This window comes from Mytilus trossulus, chromosome 4, assembly GCF_036588685.1.
Source record: "Mytilus trossulus isolate FHL-02 chromosome 4, PNRI_Mtr1.1.1.hap1, whole genome shotgun sequence".
NCBI lineage: Eukaryota > Metazoa > Mollusca > Bivalvia > Mytilida > Mytilidae > Mytilus > Mytilus trossulus.
The window spans coordinates 40,286,515-40,301,096 of record NC_086376.1 but is presented as its reverse complement, the minus strand read 5'-3'; the positions used below and the strand labels follow the sequence as shown (position 1 = coordinate 40,301,096).

Here is a 14,582-nt window from a genome sequence, read left to right as displayed (position 1 = left end):
TATTTTGTATGCCGAATTTTCTATGGTATGTAAAGATGATTTGATGGATCTTATCATGCAGCAGAAGACCAATAACGCAAAATTCCAAAATCTAGGGTATAATGCGTTACTTTACATCTAAAAAGTCCGAGGCCAGTATTTTATGAACGGGAGGCGTAATTCCGGTTGCCCTGGTATAGGGGCCATGGGGAAGGTTATGAGCGCCTAGATTTCAACAATTTAGCATCAAATTATGAAGTATTATAACAGACTCCATGATAGACAAATTAGTGAAAATAGTCTGCCTTCGGATCATTCAAATTATGTTTTGATTAAAATGCGGATATCAAATATTTATAAGAAATTGTAAATTTAGTGAAACAGTTAAAATGTTATATGAAATGGGCATGAACAATAAATCTTTAACGATAGCTTTTTCTGAATTTTTGATATATATACTAGTACCTGTTTTGTTCAAAATATACCTTTCTACTGTTTTTGTCTTTTTGAAAATGTTGCTGGTACTGTATTTCGACCCCTTTAAAGCAAAAATGATACATAAGCAGTATGCAATGAATATTATATTTCAGTATGCTAAGGGACAACATCAAAAGTTCAATGAAGGATAAAAAACTTAATTTACATAGTTTTTTCATTGACCCCCACAATCCCCCTCTTAACTTAATTTGGGAAAAATTGATTGACCAATAGGGATATATGTAAATTGATTTTAGATTAACAAAAACTTGCAGCAATGTTGACCCCAACCCCAAACTATTTGATTTAAGTTTTTTATCCTACATCTATCTTTTGATGTCGTCCCTTAAATGCAGGTAGTGTATGTGCACAAGAAATGATGTACATCTTCTATTTCAGTATAAAATGATGATGCTGATATTGACATACTTGTGAGAGCTGCAGTATTTGCTTGTGCTGGCACAGCTGGACATCGATGTACCACAACTAGACGTCTGGTAGGATAATAGTCTTATTGTCAACTTGATTTTAATGTGACATCTGGATATTTTGCTATATCTTTGAATTTTACTCCTAAACTGAAAGCGATTTTCACATGATTCCAGAGACATATAATACAATGTATTATATGTCTCTGATGATTCTAAGTGGTTAGTAATAGATGGGTGAAAGTTATTATGCCCCACCTACAATAGTAGAGGGGCATTATGTTTTACGATAGTAGAGGGGCATTATAGTTTCTGGTCTGTGCCTCTGTTCGGCTGTCCGTCTGTGTCCGTTCGTCCGCACATCTGTGCGTCCGTTCGCTTCAGGTAAAAGTTTTTGGTCAAGGTAGTTTTTGAAGAAGTTGAAGTCTTATCAACTTGAAACTTAGTACAATTGTTCCCTATGATATGATCTTTCTAATTTTAATTCCAAATTAAAGTTTTGACCCCAATTTCATGGTCCACTGAACATAGCAAATGATAGTGCGAGTGTGGCATCCGAGTACTTGGGACACATTCTTGTTTTGAAAGGCTATTGGTACTTTACGGAACGGAACGGAACGGAACGGAACGGAACAGAATTTCATTTAAGGTATCCAAAGGGGGCATTTATAAAAATTTCGAAAAATCTTTAAAACAAAACAAACTTTAAAATTTCTGTGTTTTACGGTTTTCCATATACAAATAACACAAATGTATACTTAATCTCATCGTCACAGGTGAAATGTGTAATAATGTATAACATCGGGAACTATTCTGTAGATGAATATGTCGGATTGTCCTGATAAATTATCATGAAATTAACGCATTTGCAAGTCATGCATTATGATATCTAGACTGACCTCACGTCGTCCTTTCCGACGATGATTAGAAACATTGGTTCTGATTTTAACTTTTTAAATTTATTATTCCGTTCCGTTCCGTTCCGCAAAGTACCAATTGCTCTGAGGAATTGGTATTTAACGGAATCGAACGGAAACAGACATCTTTAATGTAATTAAAGCAGTATGATAAAAAAAAATTGTCTGACACCTCTTTTTGCATGAGTGGTATGTGTTTTAGATAGCATTTTCGACTTGATCAATAATAAAATATTTAACACAAAGGCAGGTTACACAAAAAGTCTTTCTCCTACCATCGGTAATTATATTTTTTAAAAGAGGCCTTCCACCTCTCGTTCCGACGATGATTAGAAACAGTAATCAAGTTGAATCTGATTTAAACTTTTTAATTTATTATTCCGTTCCGTTCCGTTCCGTAAAGTACCAATTGCTCTGAGGAATTGGTATTTAACGGAATCGAACGGAACCAGACATTTATAATGTAATAAAAGCAGTATGATAAAAAAAAATGTGTCTGACACCCCTTTTTGCAGAAGAAATAAGTGTTTTAGATAGCATTCCCGACCAGATAAATAATTAAGAATTTAACACAAAGGCCGGATAGACAAAAAGTCTTACTTCTTCCATTGGTAATTATATTTTTTAAAAGAGGCCTCCCACCTTTCGTTCCGAAGAGGATTAGAAACAGTGATCAAGTTGAATCTGATTTAAAACTTTTTAATTTATTATTCCGTTCCGTTCCGTTCCGCAAAGTACCAATTGCTCTGAGGAATTGGTATTTAACGGAATCGAACGGAACCAGACATTTATAATGTAATAAAAGCAGTATGATAAAAAAAATGTGTCTGACACCCCTTTTTGCAGAAGAAATAAGTGTTTTAGATAGCATTCCCGACCAGATAAATAATTAAGAATTTAACACAAAGGCCGGATAGACAAAAAGTCTTACTTCTTCCATTGGTAATTATATTTTTTAAAAGAGGCCTTCCACCTCTCGTTCCGACGAGGATAAGAAACAGTGATCAAGTTGAATCTGATTTAAACTTTTTAATTTATTATTCCGTTCCGTTCCGTTCCGTAAAGTACCAATTGCTCTGAGGAATTGGTATTTAACGGAATCGAACGGAACCAGACATTTATAATGTAATAAAAGCAGTATGATAAAAAAAAATGTGTCTGACACCCCTTTTTGCAGAAGAAATAAGTGTTTTAGATAGCATTCCCGACCAGATAAATAATTAAGAATTTAACACAAAGGCCGGATAGACAAAAAGTCTTACTTCTTCCATTGGTAATTATATTTTTTAAAAGAGGCCTTCCACCTCTCGTTCCGACGAGGATTAGAAACAGTGATCAAGTTGAATCTGATTTAAACTTTTTAATTTATTATTCCGTTCCGTTCCGTTCCGTAAAGTACCAATTGCTCTGAGGAATTGGTATTTAACGGAATCGAACGGAACCAGACATTTATAATGTAATAAAAGCAGTATGATAAAAAAAATGTGTCTGAAACCCCATTTTGCAGAAGAAATAAGTGTTTTAGATAGCATTCCCGACCAGATAAATAATTAAGAATTTAACACAAAGGCTGGATAGACAAAAAGTCTTACTTCTTCCATTGGTAATTATATTTTTTTAAAAGAGGCCTTCCACCTCTCGTTCCGACGAGGATTAGAAACAGTGATCAAGTTGAATCTGATTTAAACTTTTTAATTTATTATTCCGTTCCGTTCCGTTCCGTAAAGTACCAATTGCTCTGAGGAATTGGTATTTAACGGAATCGAACGGAACCAGACATTTTATTTATAATGTAATAAAAGGAGTATGATAAAAAAAATGTGTCTGACACCCCTTTTTGCAGAAGAAATAAGTGTTTTAGATAGCATTCCCGACCAGATAAATAATTAAGAATTTAACACAAAGGCTGGATAGACAAAAAGTCTTACTTCTTCCATTGGTAATTATATTTTTTAAAAGAGGCCTTCTACCTCTCGTTCAGACGAGGATTAGAAACAGTGATCAAGTTGAATCTGATTTAAACTTTTTAATTTATTATTCCGTTCCGTTCCGTTCCGTAAAGTACCAATTGCTCTGAGGAATTGGTATTTAACGGAATCGAACGGAACCAGACATTTATAATGTAATAAAAGCAGTATGATAAAAAAAATGTGTCTGAAACCCCTTTTTGCAGAAGAAATAAGTGTTTTAGATAGCATTCCCGACCAGATAAATAATTAAGAATTTAACACAAAGGCTGGATAGACAAAAAGTCTTACTTCTTCCATTGGTAATTATATTTTTTTAAAAGAGGCCTTCCACCTCTCGTTCCGACGAGGATTAGAAACAGTGATCAAGTTGAATCTGATTTAAACTTTTTAATTTATTATTCCGTTCCGTTCCGTTCCGTAAAGTACCAATTGCTCTGAGGAATTGGTATTTAACGGAATCGAACGGAACCAGACATTTATAATGTAATAAAAGCAGTATGATAAAAAAAAATGTGTCTGAAACCCCTTTTTGCAGAAGAAATACGTGTTTTAGATAGCATTCCCGACCAGATAAATAATTAAGAATTTAACACAAAGGCTGGATAGACAAAAAGTCTTACTTCTTCCATTGGTAATTATATTTTTCAAAAGAGGCCTTCCACCTCTCGTTCCGACGAGGATTAGAAACAGTGATCAAGTTGAATCTGATTTAAACTTTTTAATTGATTATTCCGTTCCGTTCCGTTCCGTAAAGTACCAATTGCTCTGAGGAATTGGTATTTAACGGAATCGAACGGAACCAGACATTTTATTTATAATGTAATAAAAGGAGTATGATAAAAAAAATGTGTCTGACACCCCTTTTTGCAGAAGAAATAAGTGTTTTAGATAGCATTCTCGACCTGATAAATAATTAAGAATTTAACACAAAGGCCGGATAGACAAAAAGTTTTACTTCTTACATTGGTAATTATATTTTTTAAAAGAGGCCTCCCACCTCTCGTTCCGACGAGGATTAGAAACAGTGATCAAGTTGAATCTGATTTAAACTTTTTAATTTATTATTCCGTTCCGTTCCGTTCCGTAAAGTACCAATTGCTCTGAGGAATTGGTATTTAACGGAATCGAACGGAACCAGACATTTATAATGTAATAAAAGCAGTATGATAAAAAAAAATGTGTCTGACACCCCTTTTTGCAGAAGAAATAAGTGTTTTAGATAGCATTCCCGACCAGATAAATAATTAAGAATTTAACACAAAGGCCGGATAGACAAAAAGTCTTACTTCTTCCATTGGTAATTATATTTTTTAAAAGAGGCCTCCCACCTTTCGTTCCGAAGAGGATTAGAAACAGTGATCAAGTTGAATCTGATTTAAAACTTTTTAATTTATTATTCCGTTCCGTTCCGTTCCGCAAAGTACCAATTGCTCTGAGGAATTGGTATTTAACGGAATCGAACGGAACCAGACATTTATAATGTAATAAAAGCAGTATGATAAAAAAAAATGTGTCTGACACCCCTTTTTGCAGAAGAAATAAGTGTTTTAGATAGCATTCTCGACCTGATAAATAATTAAGAATTTAACACAAAGGCCGGATAGACAAAAAGTCTTACTTCTTACATTGGTAATTATATTTTTTAAAAGAGGCCTCCCACCTCTCGTTCCGACGAGGATTAGAAACAGTGATCAAGTTGAATCTGATTTAAACTTTTTAATTTATTATTCCGTTCCGTTCCGTTCCGTAAAGTACCAATTGCTCTGAGGAATTGGTATTTAACGGAATCGAACGGAACCAGACATTTATAATGTAATAAAAGCAGTATGATAAAAAAAAATGTGTCTGACACCCCTTTTTGCAGAAGAAATAAGTGTTTTAGATAGCATTCCCGACCAGATAAATAATTAAGAATTTAACACAAAGGCTGGATAGACAAAAAGTCTTACTTCTTCCATTGGTAATTATATTTTTTAAAAGAGGCCTTCTACCTCTCGTTCAGACGAGGATTAGAAACAGTGATCAAGTTGAATCTGATTTAAACTTTTTAATTTATTATTCCGTTCCGTTCCGTTCCGTAAAGTACCAATTGCTCTGAGGAATTGGTATTTAACGGAATCGAACGGAACCAGACATTTATAATGTAATAAAAGCAGTATGATAAAAAAAATGTGTCTGAAACCCCTTTTTGCAGAAGAAATAAGTGTTTTAGATAGCATTCCCGACCAGATAAATAATTAAGAATTTAACACAAAGGCTGGATAGACAAAAAGTCTTACTTCTTCCATTGGTAATTATATTTTTTTAAAAGAGGCCTTCCACCTCTCGTTCCGACGAGGATTAGAAACAGTGATCAAGTTGAATCTGATTTAAACTTTTTAATTTATTATTCCGTTCCGTTCCGTTCCGTAAAGTACCAATTGCTCTGAGGAATTGGTATTTAACGGAATCGAACGGAACCAGACATTTATAATGTAATAAAAGCAGTATGATAAAAAAAAATGTGTCTGAAACCCCTTTTTGCAGAAGAAATACGTGTTTTAGATAGCATTCCCGACCAGATAAATAATTAAGAATTTAACACAAAGGCTGGATAGACAAAAAGTCTTACTTCTTCCATTGGTAATTATATTTTTCAAAAGAGGCCTTCCACCTCTCGTTCCGACGAGGATTAGAAACAGTGATCAAGTTGAATCTGATTTAAACTTTTTAATTGATTATTCCGTTCCGTTCCGTTCCGTAAAGTACCAATTGCTCTGAGGAATTGGTATTTAACGGAATCGAACGGAACCAGACATTTTATTTATAATGTAATAAAAGGAGTATGATAAAAAAAATGTGTCTGACACCCCTTTTTGCAGAAGAAATAAGTGTTTTAGATAGCATTCTCGACCTGATAAATAATTAAGAATTTAACACAAAGGCCGGATAGACAAAAAGTTTTACTTCTTACATTGGTAATTATATTTTTTAAAAGAGGCCTCCCACCTCTCGTTCCGACGAGGATTAGAAACAGTGATCAAGTTGAATCTGATTTAAACTTTTTAATTTATTATTCCGTTCCGTTCCGTTCCGTAAAGTACCAATTGCTCTGAGGAATTGGTATTTAACGGAATCGAACGGAACCAGACATTTATAATGTAATAAAAGCAGTATGATAAAAAAAAATGTGTCTGACACCCCTTTTTGCAGAAGAAATAAGTGTTTTAGATAGCATTCCCGACCAGATAAATAATTAAGAATTTAACACAAAGGCCGGATAGACAAAAAGTCTTACTTCTTCCATTGGTAATTATATTTTTTAAAAGAGGCCTCCCACCTTTCGTTCCGAAGAGGATTAGAAACAGTGATCAAGTTGAATCTGATTTAAAACTTTTTAATTTATTATTCCGTTCCGTTCCGTTCCGCAAAGTACCAATTGCTCTGAGGAATTGGTATTTAACGGAATCGAACGGAACCAGACATTTATAATGTAATAAAAGCAGTATGATAAAAAAAAATGTGTCTGACACCCCTTTTTGCAGAAGAAATAAGTGTTTTAGATAGCATTCTCGACCTGATAAATAATTAAGAATTTAACACAAAGGCCGGATAGACAAAAAGTCTTACTTCTTACATTGGTAATTATATTTTTTAAAAGAGGCCTCCCACCTCTCGTTCCGACGAGGATTAGAAACAGTGATCAAGTTGAATCTGATTTAAACTTTTTAATTTATTATTCCGTTCCGTTCCGTTCCGTAAAGTACCAATTGCTCTGAGGAATTGGTATTTAACGGAATCGAACGGAACCAGACATTTATAATGTAATAAAAGCAGTATGATAAAAAAAAATGTGTCTGACACCCCTTTTTGCAGAAGAAATAAGTGTTTTAGATAGCATTCCCGACCAGATAAATAATTAAGAATTTAACACAAAGGCCGGATAGACAAAAAGTCTTACTTCTTCCATTGGTAATTATATTTTTTAAAAGAGGCCTCCCACCTTTCGTTCCGAAGAGGATTAGAAACAGTGATCAAGTTGAATCTGATTTAAAACTTTTTAATTTATTATTCCGTTCCGTTCCGTTCCGCAAAGTACCAATTGCTCTGAGGAATTGGTATTTAACGGAATCGAACGGAACCAGACATTTATAATGTAATAAAAGCAGTATGATAAAAAAAAATGTGTCTGACACCCCTTTTTGCAGAAGAAATAAGTGTTTTAGATAGCATTCCCGACCAGATAAATAATTAAGAATTTAACACAAAGGCCGGATAGACAAAAAGTCTTACTTCTTCCATTGGTAATTATATTTTTTAAAAGAGGCCTTCCACCTCTCGTTCCGACGAGGATAAGAAACAGTGATCAAGTTGAATCTGATTTAAACTTTTTAATTTATTATTCCGTTCCGTTCCGTTCCGTAAAGTACCAATTGCTCTGAGGAATTGGTATTTAACGGAATCGAACGGAACCAGACATTTATAATGTAATAAAAGCAGTATGATAAAAAAAAATGTGTCTGACACCCCTTTTTGCAGAAGAAATAAGTGTTTTAGATAGCATTCTCGACCTGATAAATAATTAAGAATTTAACACAAAGGCCGGATAGACAAAAAGTCTTACTTCTTACATTGGTAATTATATTTTTTAAAAGAGGCCTCCCACCTCTCGTTCCGACGAGGATTAGAAACAGTGATCAAGTTGAATCTGATTTAAACTTTTTAATTTATTATTCCGTTCCGTTCCGTTCCGTAAAGTACCAATTGCTCTGAGGAATTGGTATTTAACGGAATCGAACGGAACCAGACATTTATAATGTAATAAAAGCAGTATGATAAAAAAAAATGTGTCTGAAACCCCTTTTTGCAGAAGAAATACGTGTTTTAGATAGCATTCCCGACCAGATAAATAATTAAGAATTTAACACAAAGGCTGGATAGACAAAAAGTCTTACTTCTTCCATTGGTAATTATATTTTTCAAAAGAGGCCTTCCACCTCTCGTTCCGACGAGGATTAGAAACAGTGATCAAGTTGAATCTGATTTAAACTTTTTAATTGATTATTCCGTTCCGTTCCGTTCCGTAAAGTACCAATTGCTCTGAGGAATTGGTATTTAACGGAATCGAACGGAACCAGACATTTTATTTATAATGTAATAAAAGGAGTATGATAAAAAAAATGTGTCTGACACCCCTTTTTGCAGAAGAAATAAGTGTTTTAGATAGCATTCTCGACCTGATAAATAATTAAGAATTTAACACAAAGGCCGGATAGACAAAAAGTTTTACTTCTTACATTGGTAATTATATTTTTTAAAAGAGGCCTCCCACCTCTCGTTCCGACGAGGATTAGAAACAGTGATCAAGTTGAATCTGATTTAAACTTTTTAATTTATTATTCCGTTCCGTTCCGTTCCGTAAAGTACCAATTGCTCTGAGGAATTGGTATTTAACGGAATCGAACGGAACCAGACATTTATAATGTAATAAAAGCAGTATGATAAAAAAAAATGTGTCTGACACCCCTTTTTGCAGAAGAAATAAGTGTTTTAGATAGCATTCCCGACCAGATAAATAATTAAGAATTTAACACAAAGGCCGGATAGACAAAAAGTCTTACTTCTTCCATTGGTAATTATATTTTTTAAAAGAGGCCTCCCACCTTTCGTTCCGAAGAGGATTAGAAACAGTGATCAAGTTGAATCTGATTTAAAACTTTTTAATTTATTATTCCGTTCCGTTCCGTTCCGCAAAGTACCAATTGCTCTGAGGAATTGGTATTTAACGGAATCGAACGGAACCAGACATTTATAATGTAATAAAAGCAGTATGATAAAAAAAAATGTGTCTGACACCCCTTTTTGCAGAAGAAATAAGTGTTTTAGATAGCATTCTCGACCTGATAAATAATTAAGAATTTAACACAAAGGCCGGATAGACAAAAAGTCTTACTTCTTACATTGGTAATTATATTTTTTAAAAGAGGCCTCCCACCTCTCGTTCCGACGAGGATTAGAAACAGTGATCAAGTTGAATCTGATTTAAACTTTTTAATTTATTATTCCGTTCCGTTCCGTTCCGTAAAGTACCAATTGCTCTGAGGAATTGGTATTTAACGGAATCGAACGGAACCAGACATTTATAATGTAATAAAAGCAGTATGATAAAAAAAAATGTGTCTGACACCCCTTTTTGCAGAAGAAATAAGTGTTTTAGATAGCATTCCCGACCAGATAAATAATTAAGAATTTAACACAAAGGCCGGATAGACAAAAAGTCTTACTTCTTCCATTGGTAATTATATTTTTTAAAAGAGGCCTCCCACCTTTCGTTCCGAAGAGGATTAGAAACAGTGATCAAGTTGAATCTGATTTAAAACTTTTTAATTTATTATTCCGTTCCGTTCCGTTCCGCAAAGTACCAATTGCTCTGAGGAATTGGTATTTAACGGAATCGAACGGAACCAGACATTTATAATGTAATAAAAGCAGTATGATAAAAAAAAATGTGTCTGACACCCCTTTTTGCAGAAGAAATAAGTGTTTTAGATAGCATTCCCGACCAGATAAATAATTAAGAATTTAACACAAAGGCCGGATAGACAAAAAGTCTTACTTCTTCCATTGGTAATTATATTTTTTAAAAGAGGCCTTCCACCTCTCGTTCCGACGAGGATAAGAAACAGTGATCAAGTTGAATCTGATTTAAACTTTTTAATTTATTATTCCGTTCCGTTCCGTTCCGTAAAGTACCAATTGCTCTGAGGAATTGGTATTTAACGGAATCGAACGGAACCAGACATTTATAATGTAATAAAAGCAGTATGATAAAAAAAAATGTGTCTGACACCCCTTTTTGCAGAAGAAATAAGTGTTTTAGATAGCATTCTCGACCTGATAAATAATTAAGAATTTAACACAAAGGCCGGATAGACAAAAAGTCTTACTTCTTACATTGGTAATTATATTTTTTAAAAGAGGCCTCCCACCTCTCGTTCCGACGAGGATTAGAAACAGTGATCAAGTTGAATCTGATTTAAACTTTTTAATTTATTATTCCGTTCCGTTCCGTTCCGCAAAGTACCAATTGCTCTGAGGAATTGGTATTTAACGGAATCGAACGGAAACAGACATCTATAATGTAATAAAAGCAGTATGATAAAAACAAGTGAGACCCTTCTTTTTTGAATGAGTGGTAAGTGTTTTAGATAGCATTTCGACTTGATCAATATTTAAATAAACAGCTGCGCCATGAGCGCATGATACGCCCGTCGTGTTGTGAAAAAAACATAAATCTTTTTTGAATAACACAGGGTTGTACAGGATGTCATGCTTAGTGTATCCTGACTCCTTCCTTATTCCCGCTCAATAGGAAGATTGTACAAGATGTATTTGGAAACCCGACGCAACATTAGCCTGTTAAGTTTTAAGCAATAGAGATACAGCGCAACATGTGAAAAAAACTCTTTTTTTTACAAAAAACTCAATAACTCGAACATATAAAAATGAATCATCACCAAAAAGTATACAGATCTTTAGATTAATATAACAAAGAAGTGTGTAAAGTTTTAAGCAATAATCATAAATCGTTTTTGAGATATGGTGCGACATGTAAACCCACTTTTTTTTTTTTTTTTACAAAATACTCAATAACTCAAAAATGAAATTTTGAATCATCACCAAAACGTATACAGATCTTAAGATTAATATAACAAAGACATGTGTAAAGTTTTAAGTAATAATCATAAATCGTTTTTGAGATATGGTGCGACATGTAAAAAAACCTCCCCCTTTTTTTACAAAATACTCAATAACTCAAAAATTAAATTTTGAATCATCACCAAAAAGTATACAGATATTAAGATTAATATAACTAAGAAGTATTTAAAGTTTTAAGCCATTATCAAGAATCGTTTTTGAGATACGGTGCGACATGTGAAAAAAACACACCCCTGTTTTAGTTACAAAGTGCCGTAACTCAAAAAGTTGTAATCTTATTTTCACAAAAAAGTATACAGATCATTTGACCATCATAAGAAACAACTATGTTAAGTTTCATGAAATTTGGATAAGTCGTTCTCAAGTTACGGTGCGACATGTTTACACCGGACAGACGGACAGACGGGCGGACGGACGGACGGACGGTGGACATTTGAATACCATAATACGTCCCGTCAAAATTGACGGACGTATAAAAAATAACACAAAGACAGGTTAGACAAAAGGTCTTTTTACTTCCATTGGTAATTATAAATTAAAAAAGGGGCCTTCCGAAGATGATTAGAAACAGTGATCAAAACTTGACAGACAAAAAGTAAAATCACAAAAATACTGAACTCAGAGGAAAATCAATTTGGAAAGTCCATAATCACATGGCAAAATCAAAAAACAAAACGCATCAAAAACGAATGGACAAGAACTGTCATATTCCTGACTTGGTACAGGCATTTTCAAATGTAGAAAATGGTGGATTAAACCTGGTTCTATAGCGCTAACCCTCTCACTTTAATAACAGTCTCATCAAATTCCGTTACATTTACATGATGCGTTAAATAAACAGTCACAATCAATAAAATAGTCAAAATATGGGAACATCAGTCATCATCGTATAACAATTTAACAGGACACAACAACATCTACTATCTACGAACACATTGACGTGCGAGTTTAACACGATGTAATGTGATGCCTGAAACACTTCTCAAGCAACGTTGGTCCTATTTGGCACCACAAATAGCAGAGATCTACAAAAAGCTTGGCTGTGACAAAGAGACGTCTGCAGTACTCAAACTTTATTTATAGAACGAACAACATAAAAACAAGTACACAATCCCGAACCCAATAACCGTTACACTATTCCCCCTTTTCTTTATAACCAGACAGTTCTCAATAAGAATATCTCTTATTTTTTTGCACAAATGTTTTTGTCAATCTTTGAAACGTAAGGGTTGGTTTATTTTGCGTCCATATCGACTGCTTTTAGGTGGGTGCTTTTCTTTTGTCATCTGATGATTCCCAGGTAAGTCTGGAGCCTGTGTCCTCGACTCACTGGAATCTGAACTGTCATCCATCTTGGTTGAAATCTTTGGATTTAAGGCATCATTGAGAGACCCTATCTTCTTGGTTACGTTTGCATGGGTCTTACTACCACTTGAGACTGGACTCAGTGTCCCCGAATCACGTGATATAATCTCCTTCTGTTCTGATTCATCATCTTGTTTGGTTGAATTCTTGCCCGAATCTAAACTTTGTATCGTCTGTTCTAATGAACATATGATATAGTCTTCAAATAGTGAATTCTCTTTCTTTGAACTATCAGATTTATCGTCGTTAGCCGCATCATAAGCATCTGAAATTTCGACAACAAATTCTTGCGATAGCTTAATATTCTGGTTCTCAAACCCACCTGAGTCTGGAGCCTGTGTCCTCGGCTCATGTGGCACATTTGAACCAATCGCACTTACCTCGTCCATGTCTGAAACATTATCTTTTTCAAGATTATCCTGTAGGCGAGTTTCCACTAAAACCGACCCAATGTTGTTATTGTCTTGTAAGGAAGCTGGGTCTAAAACATCAACAATACTTTCTTTTAGACTTTCAACTCCTCCATATACATCTGTCTCGTCCATGGGCTTTAAAGTATCTAAAGTGGGTTCCATTTCAGCCGTCACTCTTGATATTTGGCAATCATTTTCTTTTCGATACCGTCCTGGTATCAGCTCATTATTTATCAGCAGATCACCTTGTTTGGCCATTATGATACCATCTACTTCTTTCAGTAAGTCTATTCCAATTAAAATATCATCTCTTATGGGGGCAATACATACTTTCCAAATTATCTCCTTTTTACCCAGTTGAAGCTTTGCAACAATATTCATGTCAGCCTCCATTTCTTTCCCATTTTCTGCATTCAATAAGCAAGCTTTTATACCGGTAGTAACGCTCAAACCAATACAATTTGCAAAGGATCTTGAAAGTACCGTTACATCTGCTCCTGTATCAACAATAGCATCGACCTTATTGCCATTGACTTGAATTGGAATGAGTAAATCTTGTCCTCTGCCAATTTGATAATATATCTCCTTTCACAATCAGCACCAGTATCTTGTCTTCTCATAGGGCTGGGGGATCGTGATCTTTTTGGACAATCACGTTTGAAATGGCTTTTATCGCCACAAAAATAACATCCCGTTGACTGTGCTGTCAATGTAGCTGGTTTTGAATCATGCAGCATGGCCCTTCTAAAAGATCTCTTAGTGCTTTGATTTCATTCTGTAATGTTTGATTATCTGGTTTCCGAAATGAATTTACCAACTGCCTAACGCTGTCCATCCCTTCATATTGGTCAGTACTGTTTTCCTCTTCATCTTTCCACGTAACGCGTCTGGTCCTTTGTTTTGTATTATAATCAACATCCCTGCCCAACGTAGCATGATAATTGTGTTGTAGTTGTACAACAATATCTAGTGCTGAAGATACAGTCTTAGGTTGGTGGTTTAAAGCTTCATATGCTATTTTGGCGTTCTTGTGGCCCTTCAAAAAGTGTTCCGCTGCAAGTTCCTCTTGTAACTCGATACTATTACTCGATTCATTTCACTTGACTGGGCAGAGTTAACCGATTCGCTCACACTAAACCAGTCCATCTATAGTTAGGTGTTTTAGGATAAACTCATCACTCAAGTGTCCAGTCATTGTTTTGTAAATTCCTTTGATGACACTGATAGGTGATTGAAAATCAGTTATAATTATAACGGCAATCATCCTTATCACACACATCTTAAAGTAGACTATCCTTATGCAAATTATAATGTAAGCTCCGCCCGATCAGTTGA

General features: G+C 34.6%; 1 long non-coding RNA gene across 1 annotated transcript in view; it reads left to right on the top strand.

The window, feature by feature from the left end:
* The first annotated feature begins 844 nt into the window (after positions 1 to 844).
* The window catches only part of LOC134713927 (uncharacterized), a 54,582-nt gene continuing 40,844 nt past the window's right edge, over positions 845 to 14,582 (top strand). Inside the window, exon 1 of the long non-coding RNA XR_010106429.1 lies at positions 845 to 953. This is a non-coding gene — a long non-coding RNA (uncharacterized LOC134713927). The remainder of the gene's footprint in view (positions 954 to 14,582) is intronic.